Source organism: Cuculus canorus, chromosome 11 (assembly GCF_017976375.1).
Source record: "Cuculus canorus isolate bCucCan1 chromosome 11, bCucCan1.pri, whole genome shotgun sequence".
Taxonomy (NCBI): Eukaryota; Metazoa; Chordata; class Aves; order Cuculiformes; family Cuculidae; genus Cuculus; species Cuculus canorus.
The window spans coordinates 12,331,112-12,351,691 of record NC_071411.1 but is presented as its reverse complement, the minus strand read 5'-3'; positions in this window follow the sequence as shown (position 1 = coordinate 12,351,691).

Below are 20,580 nucleotides of genomic sequence, written 5' to 3'. Positions count from 1 at the left end.
ATTATTTTGGATAGCTGGGATTTTTTTCATGCAAACTGCATCACAAATGTTATATGGAGTTATAAAGTTAATATAAAAAGCAGATGGAGAGAAATTAAAAGAGATAGTCAAGGGAGAAGAGATGAGATATAAAAATAGATGGAACTGGTGAAGCATGGAAGTTGCAGAAAAGCTGTTCCAGATGCCAGGAGCTACTCCAGAGAGGAGTCTTACCCAAGCAATGGGAGTGGTATCAAAGCACACTGAGCAGTTTAAAGGATAAAGGGAAGAACATATAAAAATTTGCCTCTAATGTTTGCCTCCAAAAATAAGGAAATACTATTTTGAATTCCTCATTTCTTGCAAATTATGTAATGAACTTAAAAGAAGCAAATATATTTACCCTCAATATCAGCAGTTAAACAAAAATTCGCACCTTATTTATTAATATGTAGAAAATATAGAAAGATATTTGTCATTTTAAGAGAGCGAGCAAAACCAAAAGAGCGCTATGTACTTATATAATGGCATACACACTTTACTTTGCACCCATAAAAATCCTTTAAGTACTATTTGCTTAATTCAGTACATTAAAGCTCTTAGCACATGCCCAAATTTATCTTTTAATAATTAATTTAATCCACTTATTATTTGGCCAACTCTATGATTCAAGTAGTGTGGGTGTCACAGTGTCTGCTTTACCCCATGCTGACTAGCAGCTCCTCCTGTATGAAACCCTTTCACTGCAGTAATTCAAGATGGGAAAATATGACTCTGTGCTTTCATACAAATATTAATTACATTATACTTTTTTTCTTTTCCACATAGTGTTGCCTAAACCAAAGCCACCTTAAGAAGTAAATCCATAAACCCACAGGGAACAAAGATGGAAGTAACAGATGTGTGTGTACACACCTTTGCAATCCTCCTTCCAAATTTAAGTGGCTAATAAGGGTCAAGTAGGAAAATGTGTCATTTCATTATAGCCTCATTGTCCACACTGATGAAGATAACTTTATTAGAAGGAGTAGATGCTGTCATAAACCCTAGAGGTATCTCTGATAAGAAGCATTGTCTTTCTAAATTTGCTGGCAATTCTTATCTAATATTTCAATCTCACTATTACATACAATTCTACAAAACAGCATTTTGCTCTTTCAAACAACGATTCATCAGTCTTTGCAATGTTGCTTGTGCTCTTAGGACTTTGTCATGTGAGCCAAGTCAATCTTATGTGGTTTACAAATACTTCTACACTTACAATCTATGTTTTGTCTTTCATTCAAGTATTTGCAACCTTCAATGCAACCCACAGTTATTACTGGTACAGATATCCTGCCTTGAAAGGTTAATTTATAGACTGAAACGTGTTACTTTCCATGGGAGCCAAATTGTTTCCCAGAAGACTTTTCAGACTAGAGAGGCTCTCTATAGAAGTCTCACCATCAATACAAAGCTTGGACAAAGAAAGAATATGGCAATTAGATTACATTTGTGGCCATTACTATCAAAGAACAGTATATTAATGATGTTATATAGAACTATTTCCCAGTATTTCCTTAGAAACTCTTGTTGGGTCTACCCATAAATGTCTCATAAAAGCTATAAATATTCAAGAAAGGAAGTCAGTTACATATAAAGACCTCTAATAGGCACTGTGAATGAATTCTGAACCGTATAATAGCCAGACACCTGTGAAAAATGGCAAGAGGATGTGATCTATACATTATATATGAGGCACTTTGCTCCAGCTGCAAAGATTTCCAGTTATTCAGCAAAGCTAGAAAATTAAAACAAGAGCATATAACAAAAATGTCATTTGAATTAAGTCTTGTGTGGTGTCGCTTCTTACTCACTGATCATTATAATAATCAGTTTTGCACAAAATAGATTTATAAAAGCTCATAAATTCAAGTAATATGTAAATTCAGATTTTTTGTATTTATTCCACTTTCTGCAAGCTACTTGAAATGTTTTTTTGTGTTCAAAGTAAATGAATAATTCCAAGGAAATGCAACAGGCAGAGTTGGACACTGAGAGGTCACCGAGATATATTTCAGTTATGTTGTGCTTATTTTCAATATACAGTTAATAAAATCACAGCAGTATTAAAACTTTAAAATGTTACTGAACTCTTAGTTTCTCCTTCCTCCCTTCATTCTTTTTCTTTTAATCAGTAACATACATAAAAAAAAAACTTGCTTTGAATCCTTGGCTCACACTGACATCAATAAAAATTTGTCACAGGCATTGAGGAAAGCAATTCATAGCTGCAAAATGAATCAGGAAAGGTCTGTCGTTTCAGGTGGAGCTGTCTGGCATAGTATTCAGATTTACAGGGGACTCGTGCAGAGGGCCTGAACCCATGAAGCCTTTTTGTTGCTAATGGACCTGCAGTAAATTACACTGACTAAAAACCTGGCATCTTCAGTCGTGACTGTCCTCAGCACAGGATTTGCAAGTGATGGACTGCCCAGTGCAAACTCTTTGCCTAAACACTGTAATTCATTTCACAGGGGCTCTGCACTTCAAGAATGGTATTAAATAAACCGAGGGATGATCTCTCCTGTCAGGCCAATGTTGTTAAAGCATGCCACCTCTCTGACAGGCATCCTACCTGCCCAGCTCAGATGGGTGACGGCGTCTGAACCAGCCTGTGTGTGAACCTACCACCACGCTGTTGGGTAGGTCTTGAAGCACAGTGCATTAATCTGCAAAATATGCTTGGAAAGGAAAAAATGGAGATTGTGTTTTGTTTTTCCTAGCTAAAAAAGCCTCTCTTTTCTCACAGTTCTGCCATAGACAGGATGAGAAAATTACTAGTGTAAGTGTTCTTTAAAAATGTTCTTTAAAATATTTGTGTTGTAATAGGTAATAGCTGTATGTAAAAGTCCTCGAGATTTTGGCTAAGATGCTTTCCAAAATACCAGGTTATCTTTGACCCTTTGGGAATGAAACACTTTCTTCCATTAACGCACCACCCTGTGGGTCTGCATGGTTACCTACAAAAACTACCTCGGACCAGGAAGAAAGTGTTCACTTTCAAAGTACCTGAATAACTCTGTTTCACTTTTCTATATGCCTCAGAAACTGGGAGTGGTCACTTAGCTATTCTTATTCTTCTTTCTTAACAGATTGTTCATCTGTCTTCCTCCAAATCTAAGCAGAAAGACATGCTGCAGTAAAAAACTGTTGTCACCAGACTCTTGTTCAACAACAGAAGCACAGCATTCCCCCAGGAATAATCCCCTCTGGAAGAAGGAAAAACAAATACAAAATATTAATATTGTCCCTAAAGCTCTGCAGCAGGAATTCCCATCTTTTTTTCTGTGTCTGTAACTGCAGCAAAAAAAATCCCTTCTTATAATAGTGGGAAAAAATATGACCACTATAGTACTCGTGGAAGTCCAGTGCCTCATGAATTCATCCCAAGGTGAAGTATTAGCAGTGCTGGGGAAACCTGCTGTCCGTTTCCTGGAGTGACACCTGGGGTTAGTTCCCCCCTTCAGGAGTCATCAGCAGTCCAAGGACCAGGCTAGAACCTTGACTGGTGTAAATCAACTTAAATACATTGACTTTGATTCACTGCTTTGATTTACTGAGGCTGAGAATCTGGTTCTGTATGTTAAAGGCTGGCCATGGGAAGGTATGACAAGGTTGTAGAGATATACTCTCCACAATTTGGATCAGAGTAATGAGCACTCAAGGAGAAATATAAAGAGAACTGAGTTCATTTTAAAATTTATGGGAGTTCTTTATCATTCAAACTCCAATGGAAATGATTGCCTTGAAGATTATAGCAGATATACAGAAGCCAGCCATGGACTGGCTTTTAATCGTTCTCAAAATTGATTTAAAAATACAGGATAGAAGTTACAATTTTAAGAATAAAAATTTTCATAACAAGTTAAATCTTAAGATTTTTTTGCCTTTGATGTAAGTAAGGCATTTTATGTGCTGAAAAATCTACAGCACTAAGTCTTGGCACCAATCTTTAAGGAAGAGATTTTTCCATATATGTATGTGGTTGTACATCACCTACTGAAGGGAAGACCAAGGCTGCAATTAGGCATCTCTCAGCGTCATCATGTTAGGCATCTTTGGATAATTTTTGCTACCACATGGTTATCCATATGCTTTACTGTAAAGTATGATTAATTCTCCTCTTCTAGAATACAATAAGTATTTTATGCAGGGAACGCATCTTTACAAACAGGAAAATAAAGTGTCTAATCCTACCAGTCTCCTGAGTAAAATTCAGCCCTGTAAATGGCATCGAGGTCTTAGTTTCCATGAGTTGTTTATAGTGACAGGAGGTCCCCTAGATAAGGCAGGCTGCTCAAAATCTACCATCTGTCCAGAAAACGTAGCCCAATGCTTTTTAAAGTTTTAAATAGGCATTGTTTTTTTTTTTCTTTATGCATTAACACATTTTGAAAAGGGGAGAGCATCCCCTAATCACTGTGCTCAGGGATTGCATTCGCAGCCTTGCAAAGAGCTGGCACAACTCGTCCAAAAAAACCTCTGAAAATTATAAATTGTGGAAGTGGTGAAAAAAAACTACCAGCTTTCTTTAAGTAGTTGAAAAACGAAGCAATTTGCAATTTATTTTATTAAGCCGTAGAAAACTGTGTTTGCTTCTTAGTAATGAACAAAATGTCTAGTTAATCCTCTGGTCCTTGTTTGGGAGGTGGCAATTCCGTCCCTTCTCTGATCAGCCTTCCTCCCCACCTGCCCCGATCTTACACAAGGCTTAACAGCAGGGAAAACAGCTAAAAATTGCAGTTATTAGTCACTATTCTCCTCTTCTTGTGAGTCATTAACATCAATTACTAACCACTGCATTGTCAATTAAGACTATCACTTGCTGCTATTCACTGCTAATGTGCTAATTGTCATCAATTTACTGCTTCAATTATGTGGTCATATACTCGCCTCGAGGTATTCTGATTTGATATAAGGATCTTGAGAAGAAGTCTACTCTCTCGGCGATTTTAATGCAAGAAAAGAAACTTGGAGTGAGTCTGAACATGTTGGATGTACTTGCAGTAGGCTCCTAGCGAAAATTATTGTAACAGAGAGGTGAGAGCAAGGAAAGGAAAAAAACCCTGTGTTTAAGCTGAGTATTTTATAGGATTCCTGTTTATTCTTGACCCTTCTACTGAAATGATGATGATATTTCAACTAAAATATTCATAGATCTTGTTCTCTCTGTAATCATGTATATATTTTTTTCCTAATGATATCTGATTGCTTACTGCATGTTGTACTTTCTAATGAGCATTGAATTATTAATCTGCTGCCTAGTCTATCCCAGCATACAAAAGGGAAGATGTCTGGTGTCATTGAAGCACGGTCTATTGTGTTCCCTTCAGGAAGCAGAAGCAAACTTTACAATTCAGCAGTGTGTCAAATTCTTAGTACAGACATAACTAAGGTCTTTTTGACAGGTTTTAAATAATATGGCTTTGGTATGCTTTATCTGACATTAAGCTGCCCTGAAAATAGTAGAGCAAGTCTACTAGCAAGAAGAAAATCAGACAATGTCCAAAAAAAAAACCCAAAGAAACCAAAAAAACCCCAAACACCCCCCCCTCCCCGTGTCTGTCCTGCCTTTATTTTTCAATCCTTAGGCAAATAACCTTGTAGGCTGCATGAAATAGCTTAATTTCTCTTTTAATGTTGCTCAGCAATAAAAAGGAACAAAGCACAGGCACTCTTAGCAAGGGTCCAGTGAAAATGATGTCACCTTTCCCCATCAAAGGAATATGGATTTTTCACATAATACTATGATGGATGATATTTATTCACGGGGGGTGGAGGGAATGGGGGTAAGGGAAATCCTAATCCAAATAATTTCAGCAACCAAGAACCAAGTGATTCTCATAAACCTTCTGTTTAACAGGTGGAGGCTGTGCTCCCCCAGAGCCCTGAGCTGCTGCCTCCCAGCCAGAGGGAAGCCCCTGTGCTGCTGCCTCCCAGCCAGAGGGAAGCCCCTGGGGTGGCCAGGTAAGCTCCCAAGGGCAGGGCAGGGAGGAGGGACACACCAAACACTCATCTGATGTGATGACTTTCAGGTGAAATACTGTTTGAAATGTTCATCCTGGATGCAATTGTCTTTAGGCTGAGGTTAGAGGTGATCCTGTTTTCCACGGGGTAGGCTTTGGAGAGACTGATGGCAATTTGTTAAGTAATAATTCTCATTAGCTATGTAAAAACTGTTGTCCTATCTCCTGTGTTATTAGCAGTTGCTCTGGTGCCACCTGCCATGGCTGTAAGGACTTCATCTCTGCAGCTGCAGAAAGTTCTGGTGCGTTTGTTCAGGCTCGTGTCTAGCTATGCAATTTGGTGCTTGCGTGTCTGACTTCTGTAGCAGCTGCTATTTTAATATAAGAGAGCATGTGTGTGAGGGGGGTGGCTTTGGTTTTGAATTTTTTAAGCTTTTGTCAGCTGTCTGGATCTCTTTTTTTTTGACATAGTAATGTTGCAGGACAGTGTAAATGGCTGTTTCGGTAGCTGGTATCATTGCGTTCTGTTAACTTGTTCCAAACTAGCGCTAAAGCTGGCTTTAATCTATAAAAGTATACTAAATTCAGTGCATTAATTCAAATTTTGATGAAAAGGAATAATACCAGTGTGATAAATGAAGATGGCTGTTGGGTTGGGGACTTTTAAGAACACACCATAAAAACAACCTAACACCTCTAAGAAGGACAGGAGAGAAGAATACTGTTTATTAAGACTTAGTCAAAAACTTTTCCAAGTTAACTGTTGGTAGTGGTCAGGAAAGTAGAACTACAATAGCTGTGGAGGTGTTTCTTGGTGGTAATAGTGTTGGTATCTTGTCTCAATAATGGTATATTGCATATTAATGAGATACAAAATAGTCATTAGCAATACAGACATGGCTGGGCTTAGCGCTTACTGTACTGTGGCATGAAGAACAGATGTAAAAAGGATTAAAAAAGGAGGACTTCCAGAGTGTTGGTGCATGCATGCAGTGAATTGCAGCCAGGCAAGGTGGATGGGTGTGTTTTAATGTGACAAGTCTGAAGAATAATGGTCTTCCCCTGACCTCCCTTTCCCAGCTGTAAACTCCTACTCTAGATGTAAAAAGGCTACATTTAAAATTAAAGATCTGTTCCTTTCCATCCTGCTTGTTGAAGGTCCCCACCTGAATCCCAATTAACAAGTTGATTTATTTTAACTGTAACCATAAAAGTAGTGATCCTCCTTTATTAATGATAGGAAAGGGGAGAAATAAACAGCCCATAAATTACGTTAGTATCAGATGCTCAGCTGGAAACTGTTGGGTAGACCTCGAAGGACAAAGACAAAAGAGAGGCAAAGTCTGGTAATCTGGTTAGGAAGTAATGAAGTTGGTGGTTACTTAAGAAACACAAATAATAGGAAATTGCCAAAGTGCAAGTTGGGGTTTGGGTTTGGTGGGGTTTTGCAGGGGCTGAATGCGGCTGTAGCCCTAGTTTGAAATACTTGAATAATTTTTTTTTTTCCTTTTAAAAACTTCCATCCAGTTTATTATTTAGGTAGGCAACAGCACAAATACAGATGGCATTTACCCTTCCCTTGTTTCCTCCCAATCTGTTCTCTTTTCTGGGTTAATACCTTCTCCCACTCTGCTTTTCTATTTCAATATAGAGTGTTTAAAAATAAAATGGCAGATTTCTCTTTGCTTTTCCTCTCTGTTTCTTCACATCTCTATTTCAACTTTGTTACCTTTGGCTCACCTCATCTGCCCACATAGAAAGCTTTTTTTGTTTGTTTGTCAGATTTTCTACATAACTTTTCCCAGAACTCGGAGATAGTACTTGTCAAAGAATAACTTCCATGTATTTCAATCCTATTATTTTTTTTTCATAAGATTATAAAGAACACAACTTGTTAACTGTGATTTACAAACAGAAGACAAGTGAGGAGTTAAGGGGAAGAAAAAACAGGAAGGTGGGGTAAAACAAAGTATGACTTTTATTGAGTTTTGCCTATAATTATGACACTAGATCCATTTTTCACTATTACAGTTGAATGCCTTGAATTTTGAGATTTGTGCGTGGACTAAAAGCTAGTGGAAAAAGAAAATCAGTTTAGTGAAATTCAAAGAAAGTTCTTACAATGAAATTGTGTGGGAAGCAGGGGTGTCAGATTGATCTGTAATAGAACTTTTTTCCCCCTAAATGAATTATTTAACCACAGTATTTTCTTTAAAAATAATTCAGAAAGAAAATGTTGTTCACAATGTGAAAGTTAAAATATAGCATTTTGAAAACAGAAGTGAAACTCTTCTGTCACTTTCCAAACATCATACTTCATTTTGGAAGTAATCCAAAAGTAATCATCTAAAGATTTTTAAATTAACCCAGTGGGATTTTTTTTCTTACTCTAAATCTGTTCTTTGAGCCAGACTCTGTCTTCAATACTTTCAGTTTCCCTTATAATGGTCTATTTGATAGATTTACCATAAAAGAATTAGAAAAGAAACCCTGTAGCCTGTTGAAATTTTGATATTTCCCTGTCCCCAAAACATAAAAAAGCTTCATGCCAGACCATCCTGTCACTTGCAAACTTTTTCTTACATTTTGTCACAGCAGGGCCCAATATATGCCATAGCGCCAATGCAGCAGTTCCATATGCTCTCTCTCTTATTATTTCCTTGCATGAAGTGTGCATCAAAAATAACACTGCGGTGCTACTACTGCTGTTCCTTAGGGGATGTTAATGCTGTGGAGCCATATAAATTGATTTGGGCTCCTATTGAGGCATATATGGTCATTTTTCTGTTGGTAGAAGGGAAAAGGCAACAGCAGCTTTAGTACAGGTGATCTGGAGGTGTGACAACTTGCCTTTAATTTTAATGGGAGTTGAATGGGTGTTTGGGTGTTTAACACTACTACTCCAGCATTTTTGCAGGCTGATTAATCCACAAAAAGCTTGTAATTATCTCAGTGTTTCCCTGTGGACTTCTTAGCATGCATTGGTATCTGTCTCTCTCTTCATAGCATATGCCATCCATTTCCCAAATCTATTACAAACGAATAAAAGATGTCACACAGTCTGACTCCGCGTAAGCTTACATTCACGTGTAGGGTGGTCTTTGTTTAGAATGGCACTCATTAGGTTATTTGGGTAAAAATGCCATGGTTACACAATGCTACAGTTACAGGCAATGAGGTGATGTACCAATTACCACAGAATATATACTGATTAAAGATAGACCAACAATTTTGTCTCTTATAGCATTACAAGCTCAAAGGAAGAAAAGCAGCAGGTGCAACAGTGGCAGAAGTTTGTCACTCAAGGAAATTTGTTCAAGAAAACGTGTTAGGTGCTAGGCGAGCAGATTAGAAAATGCTTCTTTCTGAGAACCTAAAATTACTCACAAATGTTCCACTTGTTCTAACAAATTTTTTATACCTTTATTTCTAATGAAGGTACCATTGTGACAAGTAAAGAATTCATATTTACACATCAGTTGATACAGCATGTTTCCTGAAGGCCAGATCTGGTGGCTATGGATTATGGTTTGACTGATATCCATTGACTTAAATTAATATTGAATCTCCAACTGCAGCTACTTTCTCATATTAAAGCCACTTTGGAATCTGAGATGTTTGTGTTCTGGTAAAAGCAGCTTGGCTTTTTGGTTTTTTTTTTTTTTTTTCCCCTGACAACAACTGAAGTTCAGGCAGTTGTTTTATCACAATAAGAAGATAATTCCTTAGACCACTTCTATGACCTTGTACTTTTCACTTTTACAAAATTAATCTCGGAAGTGTATATCTATAAAATGGGTTTGCGTTTTTTTTTTTCACCCTTCACATGCCCTGTGCTTCTCAGTAACAGAGCGTGGACAGGCTGAGCTTCCCAGGCAGCAGGAGAGATGACCAAACACATCCAGCTGCAACAAGCTCCTGGGAAATGCTTTTCTCTTTTGGCATCTCATGGTATTGTGCTTCTCACGCATGCATCAGGTGTTTCCTAGGAGCTGAGGACTTGATTGGAATAGGAACTTTCATTGAAACAAACTGAACCTGTGGTTGATATGATTCTGAACACAGCCTGTCATATTTTATTGTAACAACAGCACACCAGGATACCTCTGTCACTCATATCTTACTTTTCCTTCTTAAAGAAGATGCCAGACGTGCACAAATAGCATAAACCAACAGCTGACTACCTCACTTCAAGACATTTTGTAAAGCAATCTTCCTAAAGAATGAAGCAGAGGAAAGAAGTGATCGTGGTTCTCTCAAACTGGAAGGCAGGATCTCGCCAAGACATCATTTCCTCCTGTAAATTTGTGGTTTCAACCATTAGCTTTCCTAATCTTTTTACTTGTATAGTGCTTTTCACCTTCCATTGTATAGTCTTCCAATCTTATATGATTTTCACGGTAATTACTTACTAGCTAGACAATATACTGCTTACCAGAAACGATTCAGCCAGTGGTCTGGGACTATGAGCTCTTGAAATCCTTTCAAAAGAGATTATTCTGCAGTAGTAATCTGGCTGACAGAGCCAAGCCCATTCACTGTCTACACAAACAGGAAAGTGCATTGTTTCTGAATTAAAATGATTTGACGCCATCATTTAAGCAACTGGATATGCAGATATGGAAGAATACATGCAGACAGAAAATTAAATTGTGTAGATCATGATCATCTCAGGGTTGATTAAATGGAATGAGAGTGCATTTCCTCTTTTATACGGAAAGAGGCTTAACATTAAAAAAACCTAATCTTTTCTAAGATAAAGTTCATTAACACAATGATTATTCATTTGGCTTTTATAATGATACTGCTGCTTAATCACCAGAACATTGCTTCCTGTGCTCTAGGAGAACCAGCAGGAAACATTTGAAGAGATGGAGCTGGTGCTAATGCGGCAGCAGACAGAATGGAAATTTCAGTGCTTTTCATTTTGAACGTGGCATTGTATTCTTGCTCAGGTTTCTAAAAACTTACCCGTCAAACAGCATGAGCTTTAAACCCAACGTTAAATTTATACAGCAGTGAAGCCTCGCGTTTCCTGTTTCTACACAGTTAACATCTAAGTTTCCTCCTGGGTCTATTTTCATTATTTATTGTATTATTTGCCTAGAGTAGCACCCTAGAGGAGCATTGTAATCAGGAACTGAGGCTGTGTTGGGAGAAATACCATATAGTCACTCCAGAGTTGGTAAGGCCTCTTGAGTTTACAATCCTAATAAACAAGGCAAACAGTAATAGAGATAGATAAACAAATGCTGGAGGTAGTTGTCTGGTTAATGACTTCCTTTCACTGCAGTTTTGATTCCCACTTCATGCTCCTGCACAGTTTCAACTAGATTTCTACACTCGGCTACTTGGGTCAATTTGAAATTCCAATGTCAATCCCATGTTCCCTGCCTTCACGGGCTGAATATATTTATTTGATCTTTCACTTAGAATGCAAATGATAAGTGAAGGTTTTGTTACTACCTTCCTTCATCTTTGTCTTCTTGAAGCTTTCCTCAGCGCTGATGGACTAGCTCATGCAGGTCCACGACTGGCCCTCTGGCATCGGGGTCAGGCTGGTCTCCTGCTGCTGCCCCAAGATGCTATTGAGCCACGTGGCTTTCTCTCCTCTCTCCGGTAATGTTGTAGTGTAGGGCTTTGAATAATTTAACTTTTTTTTTTTTTTTAAATGGTGTGTTTTTCCTCTATGAAGCAGAGGGGGGAAAGGAAGTGTTTGGGAGATGTCCTTAAGGAAAGAGAAAAGGATTTGGAAAGGAAGCACAGGCGAATATAGGGCCTGATTATGTGGCAGGATGGTCCCTTCTCCATAATTTTGGATTTAAAGGGATTATACTAGAAGTTAGCAAAGATTTCCATTCATCATCAGAAGAGTTCATAGAAATACTGTTGTCTTTAGGCTGCTGCTCACAAGCGTGTGTTTGTTTATTTTAACTTCTGCAAGGAAGGGAAGTCTTAAAAAGCATGATTCTTGCTCACAAAAATGTCCATTGGGTAGGGAAACTGGAAGAAACACCTGAGTAACTCTATCTGCGCACTTTTTAAAAAGACTTACAGGGCTGCAGTCTGAGCCCTCACGAGTTTACTAAAGATGCATACTAGCTCTGGCTGACCAGCATTGCTGTAGCCTTGGTACAATCTAAGCAGGAAGATAGAAGTCAACAAATATGTTAAACAGTTAAATCTGAAAGCAGAATTTCTGTTTACAAGTGTGTTGCCACACAGATGTATTGGACTATCTGGAGAGATGGTGTTTAACACTTGGACTTCGGAGGCACGGTTGGGCCAAACCTTCGTAAGGACTAGTGACAATTTTCAAGCACCTTGTAAGTGCGAGCGAATGTTTAGTCCTTCCTCCTCCTCCTGCTTTTGTAGGGTTTGTGAGATGGGCTCTGAGGTTGTTAATCCACCTAAGCTCTGCACAAGGCTTTGAGCTTGGTATTGACTTCCAGAGACCCCTTCTGGCTCAATTACTCAGCAATGGATGCACAGAGCTATCTGCAAGAGGTCTGCTCACAGTGAGTAGATACTATCAGTGGCTGTAAGAGGCAGCTGAAACTTGTGGGCATAGTATGGTTTCTACTCAAGTGGCAATATAAGTTCTGGGCATTCAGGTCATAAAGACCTGATAGTTGTCCTTCCTTAGCTGTACTTTGACAGTACTCATGTGTGAGTGTGAACTGAAGCTGCTTGACAGTTGAGATGGAAGCATCCCTGGAGATGCCAAAAAGCAAACCTTCCCTAAGGCTGCAAAAGTGCTCTGAGAGTTTGGTCAGCTCCAGAATAAGCAGTTTAATGAAAGCTCATGGATTGCTATTTCAGATTAGGCTTCTAGAATAAGAGTTGAGCAAAATTTAGTACTCTAGAATGCCATAGTGTTTCCCTGCCCTCAGGACAGTGTAAGAATAAATACATTCAAGACTAAGGCGATGCTGTGCTGTTAAGGATCAGAAGTATCTTACTTCTACTATAACAGTGCATTGTTTCAGAGGTTTTGACTAATTTATTTTTGCTAAATCTCTGCCTTGATCTTTCAGTTTTCCTATGGGATCCTTTAGTATCCACCCTCTGGGACACTCAAAGGAACATGACAGCATTTTTTTAAATTAAGAAATGTGTGAACAGCTGTCTGATTCTTCTCCCTCTACAGTCACACATGTTATAAAATGAAGATGATTTACTACAGGCCATTGTTAGTGCATTTAATTATGTATTTGTTTGAATTTATAAGTGTAAGAACCACCAGGCGTACGCTCCAGGCACTCCTAAGCTATTAATTGAAAAGGCAGTATGGCATACAATTAAGGTAAACAAAACAGGACTGAAAAGCTTCACAGTAAATAAGCAATCCAAGATGTCTGTTTAGTATATCTGAAGAAGTCAACAGAATCACGTGTTGATGCACGAGATCAGCTGTGGGTGCAGGACAAAGGTATGTGCTGTGCTGTCTCTGAAGACAGGTTTTCCTCAGGCCAGGATTGCCCAGTTCTTCCAGTAGAGTGGACCAGACAGAAGAGAGCTAGGGAGAACCAAAACACAAATGTTCTTCAAATCAAAACAATCTGCTATCAACTTCAATGAGAATTTTGCTCACAGGCAACTTTCTTTCCCAAGACGTCTCTTACATAGTTCTTACAGCATAAATAGCCCCTCATTCTTCAGTTTTAAAGAAAATAAATGATGCTTTCAGCCCAGTCTCTTTCATTCCCTGTGACTGATATCAGAAAAGCAATGGTGCTGGTTATGTCTATGTAGATATAGTTGTGCAGTGCAGATGTGTTATTTAAATTACAATGCTGGGAATACATTTGTGTCAGTAGCTTTCCATTTCCTCTACCAAGCATTAAAGTTATGATGAGAAGAAAGTACTGTTTCATGAGCACCACAGTATTTCCCTCTTTTCACAAGTCAGTTTGCTACATCTGAAGAGCTTACTCATGCATTCCCATCCAGTTCATTTTTTATTACAGCTATGTGTTTGTTATAGATAAGCTCCAAGGATGCAGCTGAAATCTGGGCTCTTTCCAGATTCCATGTATTTTCCCAGGTTTTAATCGTTATATAACGCTGTGTTATGACACAAACTCCCTCTTGCTGAAATAAAATTGCCTAACTGTGTTTATCGAATTTTTCAAGGGTATGAAGTTCAGATAAGAAAAGTTGAGATAGTAATCAAAAATGTCAGTGAGAATTATTTAAATTTCTGAAAGCATAAAAGGGTGTTTTCTTATTTTTCTTTCCTTTTTTTTTCCCCCATAGCATTCTGATTTCCCAAATACTTAATATTTGTGGAAATCTTCATTCACTGTTCTTCTTTTCCATCCCTTTTAACAGCAAATATGACAGTTACATTCCAGTGACCGTGCAGAGAATAGTTAGTGGTCACTTTTCAGTCACTGGGAACGGTCACCTGCCCTTCACGGCAGCTGCTAACTGTACTAATTTAACAGCAGAATGGGGATCTGATAAGCTTATTGCAGAAAGTAACCCATGTTTGGCCCAGAAGCTGCTACCTAATGAGTGACATTAGAGCAGGTAAGGTCAGATTTATTTCTCGGAGGCACACAGCCGAAGGGGAGGCAACAAAAGTGACAGCAGGGGAAATTCTTGTTAAATATTAGAGGGAGGGGGGAAATCCACACTGTCAGACACTTGAACAAGTTGCCTGTAGAGGCTGTGGAAGCTCTGTAATTGAAGATGATCAGAATTCAGACTGTTTGCTCATGGCCAGACTAGAGCCACTTTCAGTATCTGTTTTTCTCTGAGTGCTGAGGTTGGACCAGATGACCTCCAGAGGTCCCTTTCAACCCAAATTGTTTAACAGTTGTAATGTCCTGTTGGTCTCCCTCCATGTGAAATAACTTTTTAGCACCAAGAGAAGACTCTATCAGTAATTTTAACCCTTTTGTTCTTCCCTGCATTTTTTCAATCTATACAGTCATTTGTAAAGATCCATTGCATTTTGCCATCATGGGAGACAGTCATTGCAATAATTTTGAGAAAGAATCAGTATGATTACAGACACTTAAAACTCTACCCAGAAAAATGGTAGGGCTGGGAAAGCTGCTTTACTAGGAAATTCACTGCTAGCCTTGCCAAATACCACTCACAAGCAATTAAACATTCATCAAACACTAACATTCACCATTCTTCTTTAAAAAAAAGTAATTTAACAAAATGTGGATGTTATGATATCTGTCAAAGATATGGGATTATGGGATTTTAGAAATGCATTACTGATAGTAACTCAACAACCAGTTCTTCAGTATTTCTCTCATGCTAATTAACTTGCCTTATCCCTTATGCCACTTTATGGGATGGTGTGACTGATATGGTATCAGGTAATGTTGAAAGAAATACTCAGATGTTAAGAAAGGCTAAAGGAAAGATGGTTTCTAGTGATACTCTCCAAGGCTATTACTGATCTCACGTGTTAGGTGTTACAGGAAAATATATCTCTCTCAGTCTGACAGTCCAAATAGCAGATATTCTGTCTTTTGGAAATCATCATTTCTCTGGGTATGATGTTAGACCACTTGGAAATTCTGCAGGATCAGATGCACTAAGTGCATTTACTTGGCTTGCAGGGATCAACCAGGCAACAGAAAAAAAGGGGAAAACATTTGGACATTATCTGGACATTACACGGAGATGAAATGTCTCTTTTCTTTCAGTAAGCTGCTAGAATACAAATTCTGTAATTCTTTATGTAATTATTTTTCATCCTAAATAGCAAAGGATTGGTTGCTCTCATTACTCTTATAAATGTCTGATCTTTACTAGAATCCTACTGTCTCTTGCACACAACTCATTATCCGAAAAGGATAGATGTAACGTGTTTGACATTTTCAAGAAAAAAAATAGACTTTTAATCCAGATGATGTGGTCAACATTGCTGCTGCCACTTAGAGATTCAGAGATGAGTAGTACATCCAGCAGTGATGAGTGATGGCTAAAATGGCAGATTGTGTGACAGACTTCAAAGCAGAGAGGAATTCTCTGAATTTGATTCCCTTGATATTTTAGTACTTGTAAGTCTGACTTTTATAAATGTAATATGGCTGATTGAAAGGCCATGAAATGTATGTATCAATGTTTTTTTTGTTATTGTGCTCATTTTAATCAGGGTAGCATGAAACTTTTGCTCTCTTCCTCTCTTCCCAGCTTCTGCTATTTTTTTATTCCTTTTCTTCCTCCTCCTTTTCTTTCTTCAGTCTAAAAGGAGTAAAAAAAAAAAAGGCAAGTGGAAGGCAGGAAAAGGAGAATTATTCCAAAATATCTGCAATCTTATTGGAATGGTAGAGATACAAAACCTCTATATTTTGAATGTTAATCGGGTCATAGCAGAAATTAAGATAATAGCACCATACACTACTGAATACCAGTCACGCAGTGGGAAATGCTATGTCTTACAGTTGAGATGTAGTGTCCTGACATGTTTTTTCCCTTGATTCTTCCTTTTAAGAGACTCATCAAAGGAGTAGTCTCTAATTACATGGTTAGAATTTAAATAATCAGTCTTTCTGCTCTTCTCCTCAAACTTTCACAGTATCCACGTGATAGTTCATATGGTTTAGTTTTAGGTAGTCCTGCAAGGAGCTGGGAGTTGGGGTCAGTGATCCTCATGAGTCCCTTCCAACTTAAGACATTCTATAGCTCCATGATTCTGATTCCTATCACCATCACTGCACCTTGCGATCGTGATGGTTGACACCCAACCGCAGAGCAAAGCTCAGAGTACCTGAGATTACTTCTGGCTATTCTATTATTCGTGAATTATTCAGTGGTAAATTGGCTGAAAAAACAGGTAAAACTAATTTGATAATTATAAGTTAATAAAACCTTGAAGTTGCTTACCTAGAAGTCAGTAACCATGCATATACACTGTTTAAGTATTTAAAATATAGAGCACTGCTAATTACTAATGCAAATTCATAAAGGAGAAAAAAAGATGGTACAGTTACACAGACAGAATACGTTATCTTTTTTCTGCAGATAACTTTTATTTCCAGAAATCTATTAAGACCAACCAATATTCAGCTCTGTAAAGTCATCATAGGGCCTTTTGTATATAGAGTTGAGAGTTGAAAAACAATTTCAACTTTTTTGGATAGGCAAGGAAAATTAATTAGAGCTTTAATAAGACACAGGGTGAGGTTTTTGAAAAATCACTAGAAAAACAGCACCGAATCCCTCCTGGGCCCTGCAGCACAAGCTAAGATAGACACAAGATGGTTGTAGAGCTCTCTTAATACAGTGTTGCTGCAGATTCGTGGCAGCACAAAGAGCTATGAGGTCTTGCCATGATGTACCAGGAGTGAAAAGAACCGACCTGCGCAAATGTGTATGGGGAGAGTTGAGCAGGGGGATGTCTATGAGAGGAAGAGTAGCAATAGCTTTCATTAAGTTGTTTCTCCAGGTGTCCCTGGGACTTGGGTACGGTGGCCCAGATTCTCAATATTTTGGTGGTTGAAGATCTGAGGCAAACGTTTACTTTGTCATAAAAAGTGGAAGTGATATCTCTGCAGATATGAGTACAAATTCATGCAGCTTTTAAATTCTCACCTAAGCTTTCTATGAGATTTCAGATAGGACCAGCGTGACACTAAAAATCTGGCTCCCGGCTTTCTGCACTTGGATGTATTTCGCTGAGTTTACACACAGCAAAAATTAAAACATTAGAAGAGAATGATAGGAATAAAGTGAACTTCAAGGCCTGAATATTTGCTATTCTAATATGCATTAAAATGCAGTAATTATCTGTTTGTATCTACTAATTCTGGCCCATTAGATTGCTTCAATTTTAAAATTCTACCTAAATTTTTATAACTGTTAATTAAAATAAAATGCTTTATACACCCTTTTTATTCTTAATCCTTCTTTTCCCTTACCTGAGCGCTTCCTTTTCAAGCAGGGGGTTATCATTTATAGTGAATCAGACATCTCCCAAATGGGATGATCTCCTGAGAAATGAGACTTTGCAACAAAAAAAAAGAAAAGATATTTCATGTCTCACTTTCATCTTCAGAATGGTGACCTTAAGTGAGCTCCTGAAAAAGAAACACCTACATTCTGAAATTAATCAGTCAAGGTATCATTGTCATAATCCAATTCACCTATGGTAGGAAGTGTAAAGGAAAAAGCATGTTGTAAATAATACTCGATACAACTACTGTAGAGCCTTTGAGTTGAGGATTGATTTCTTTTGTCCATGTGCAGTACTACAGATTAGTTCTATAATGGTATCTTTGGACCATAAGAATCCAAGTAGAGCTAGTACTGTAGTCAGGAATTCCCAGGGATACCACTGCAAACTGGATTGGGTGTTCTGCAAAATCAATATGAAGTGTTTTGGCCAAAATACTTATAATATTTATATGTATGTGAATATATAAATTTCTATACATAATGATTAATTCAGTCTAATTAGCTCATAAATAAAAATTTGAGTTTTTTCATCTGAATTTACCCATGGGTAAAATGGGGATAATAATGCTTCTGTGTTATTTGTAAAAAGCATTTAAGTCTGCCAGTAAGGAGAGCCATGGAATTGTAACATATTATTTATTATATTATAGAAATATCAGCTGTAACTAAAGCACAGCTACCAAAGGGGTGGAAATATGGTGGGAACTCATCCTATGCCTACAGTCCTATCCAATACAACCTTTCAGACAATTTCAAGTCACTCAATCCAAACCATTCATTCTCCAATGTTAAACCTTAAGCAAAAAGCAGATAAATAAACTATCAGATCAATAGACGGCATTTACACAAAGACTACATGTAATTGCACATGCAGCATGTACATAGAATTTTTTTGCTTGTGTCGCAGCCTGTTGGGCAAATATCTACTTTTGCTTCACATAGTTGTCACAAATACTTAATAGGATCACACAGATAAGGTATTATTCTTGGTCTTGGTAATTTAGCATTTTCGCATGATCTTTACGTATTTTACAGTTTTTACATCTTATTACCACATCAGAAATAACAGCAATGGCTTAGTGAAATATCTCCAAAATGTATACATGATCTGTGCTCTAATATTTATATGCAACCTGATAAACTAGTTTCTCTTTCAAAAAGTCTTTTTGAATATAGTTTAAATGATACCTGATGAATTTTTATATCCATGCAGTTGAACAAGATCTGCAAGCTCTAGCAAAAGCAGATTACCTGTTTGTGGGCTGGTCTGCAGTTTTGGTATTTTGATAGTTGCTCATTTCTAATTCAAGTAGTGTTTGTTTCTGGCTGAGACACCATAAAACTACTACTGTTTACACTAGTATTTAGGACTTACATTGAAGAAATAATAATAGGTCTGTTTGCCTGCTAATGGAAATCAACTTAAGGAAATTGTGCCATATCTGAGATATTCTTTTTTAAAAAAAACAACTCAGAAAATGTGTACTTGCTCTGCAGTCATTCAAGTGAAAAAGCATGAAATGATCATTTTATGTGAACAGGTTTAGGCATCGCTCTTCAAAATGATGAAAACAAGGGTCTGCTTGTATTGTAGCACATTTTCCCTTGCACTTCAATACAATAAGAGTTGTATTTAAGTCAGCTCACAACATTTGGAAAGTAGTGAAAGGAAACCTCATGTAATTGTTTTTAATTTCCCTGAAATTTGAACTGTTTGCCAGCATTGACATTTTCTCCATTTATTTTTCGATTTAGAGATTAAACATGAAAACTGCCAAACATACAATTGGGAAGATAAAGATAATAGGATAATATCCAGCAGGAAAGAGGCACAGGGTTGTGACGGGAGCATCAGGTAGCTTATTCCTTCTTTATCTGCACATGTCAATACATTCCCTTTCTAACAGCACAACAAAGAAAGGTATCTGTAACCCTAAATTGCTTCTGCAGTCTTTACAGAGCATCTCTCTAAAAGCGAAATAAATGGAATCTGCTGGGCAGCCAAAAGGAAAAGACCATCTCAACAAATTTTGTTCTGCTCAAGACAAAATACAGTAACCCAAACTCAGCCCCCTCTATCATTGTTTCTATTGTCTGGCAGAAACCTTAGAGCTCTGCTAAGAGTCAGTGGCTGGGCAGCTACCGGTGAAATGAGAGCAGATTGGGTATTTGGGAAGAAATAGGTTGTGTAGCCTGTGGAAAATGGGAATCTGATCTTAGCTACAGGAAATCCGCACTCCCATGTAGCCCAAGATTTTGAAGGCAATGGACTTGCTCTCAACTTATGCTGTGGGTAATCATGGGGAAAAAAATTGACCCAAATGTTGAGGAATAAGAGCTGGGTGAGGTGCAACTGATTGATAACAACACAACTACATAGCAACAGGAGGCTGGCAAACACAGTCTTTTTCTTTCCAATTAAGAATGATGCTGTCTTCTTGTTTTGTCAGCTCTGTTTAGAGAACTGCAGTAATAGTCAGACTTGTATTAATGGTGTCATGTATTAAACTGAAAAAAAAATCAAAACCCACACTAAAACAAAAAACAAACCAACAACACTAACAACAAACCACTAGGACTTTGTTTTCTGTTTATGAGTGGATGAAGCAGATTCCCAATCATTTTCATATGTGTATTTTCCATGTGACTCACTGGTTTTAACTGA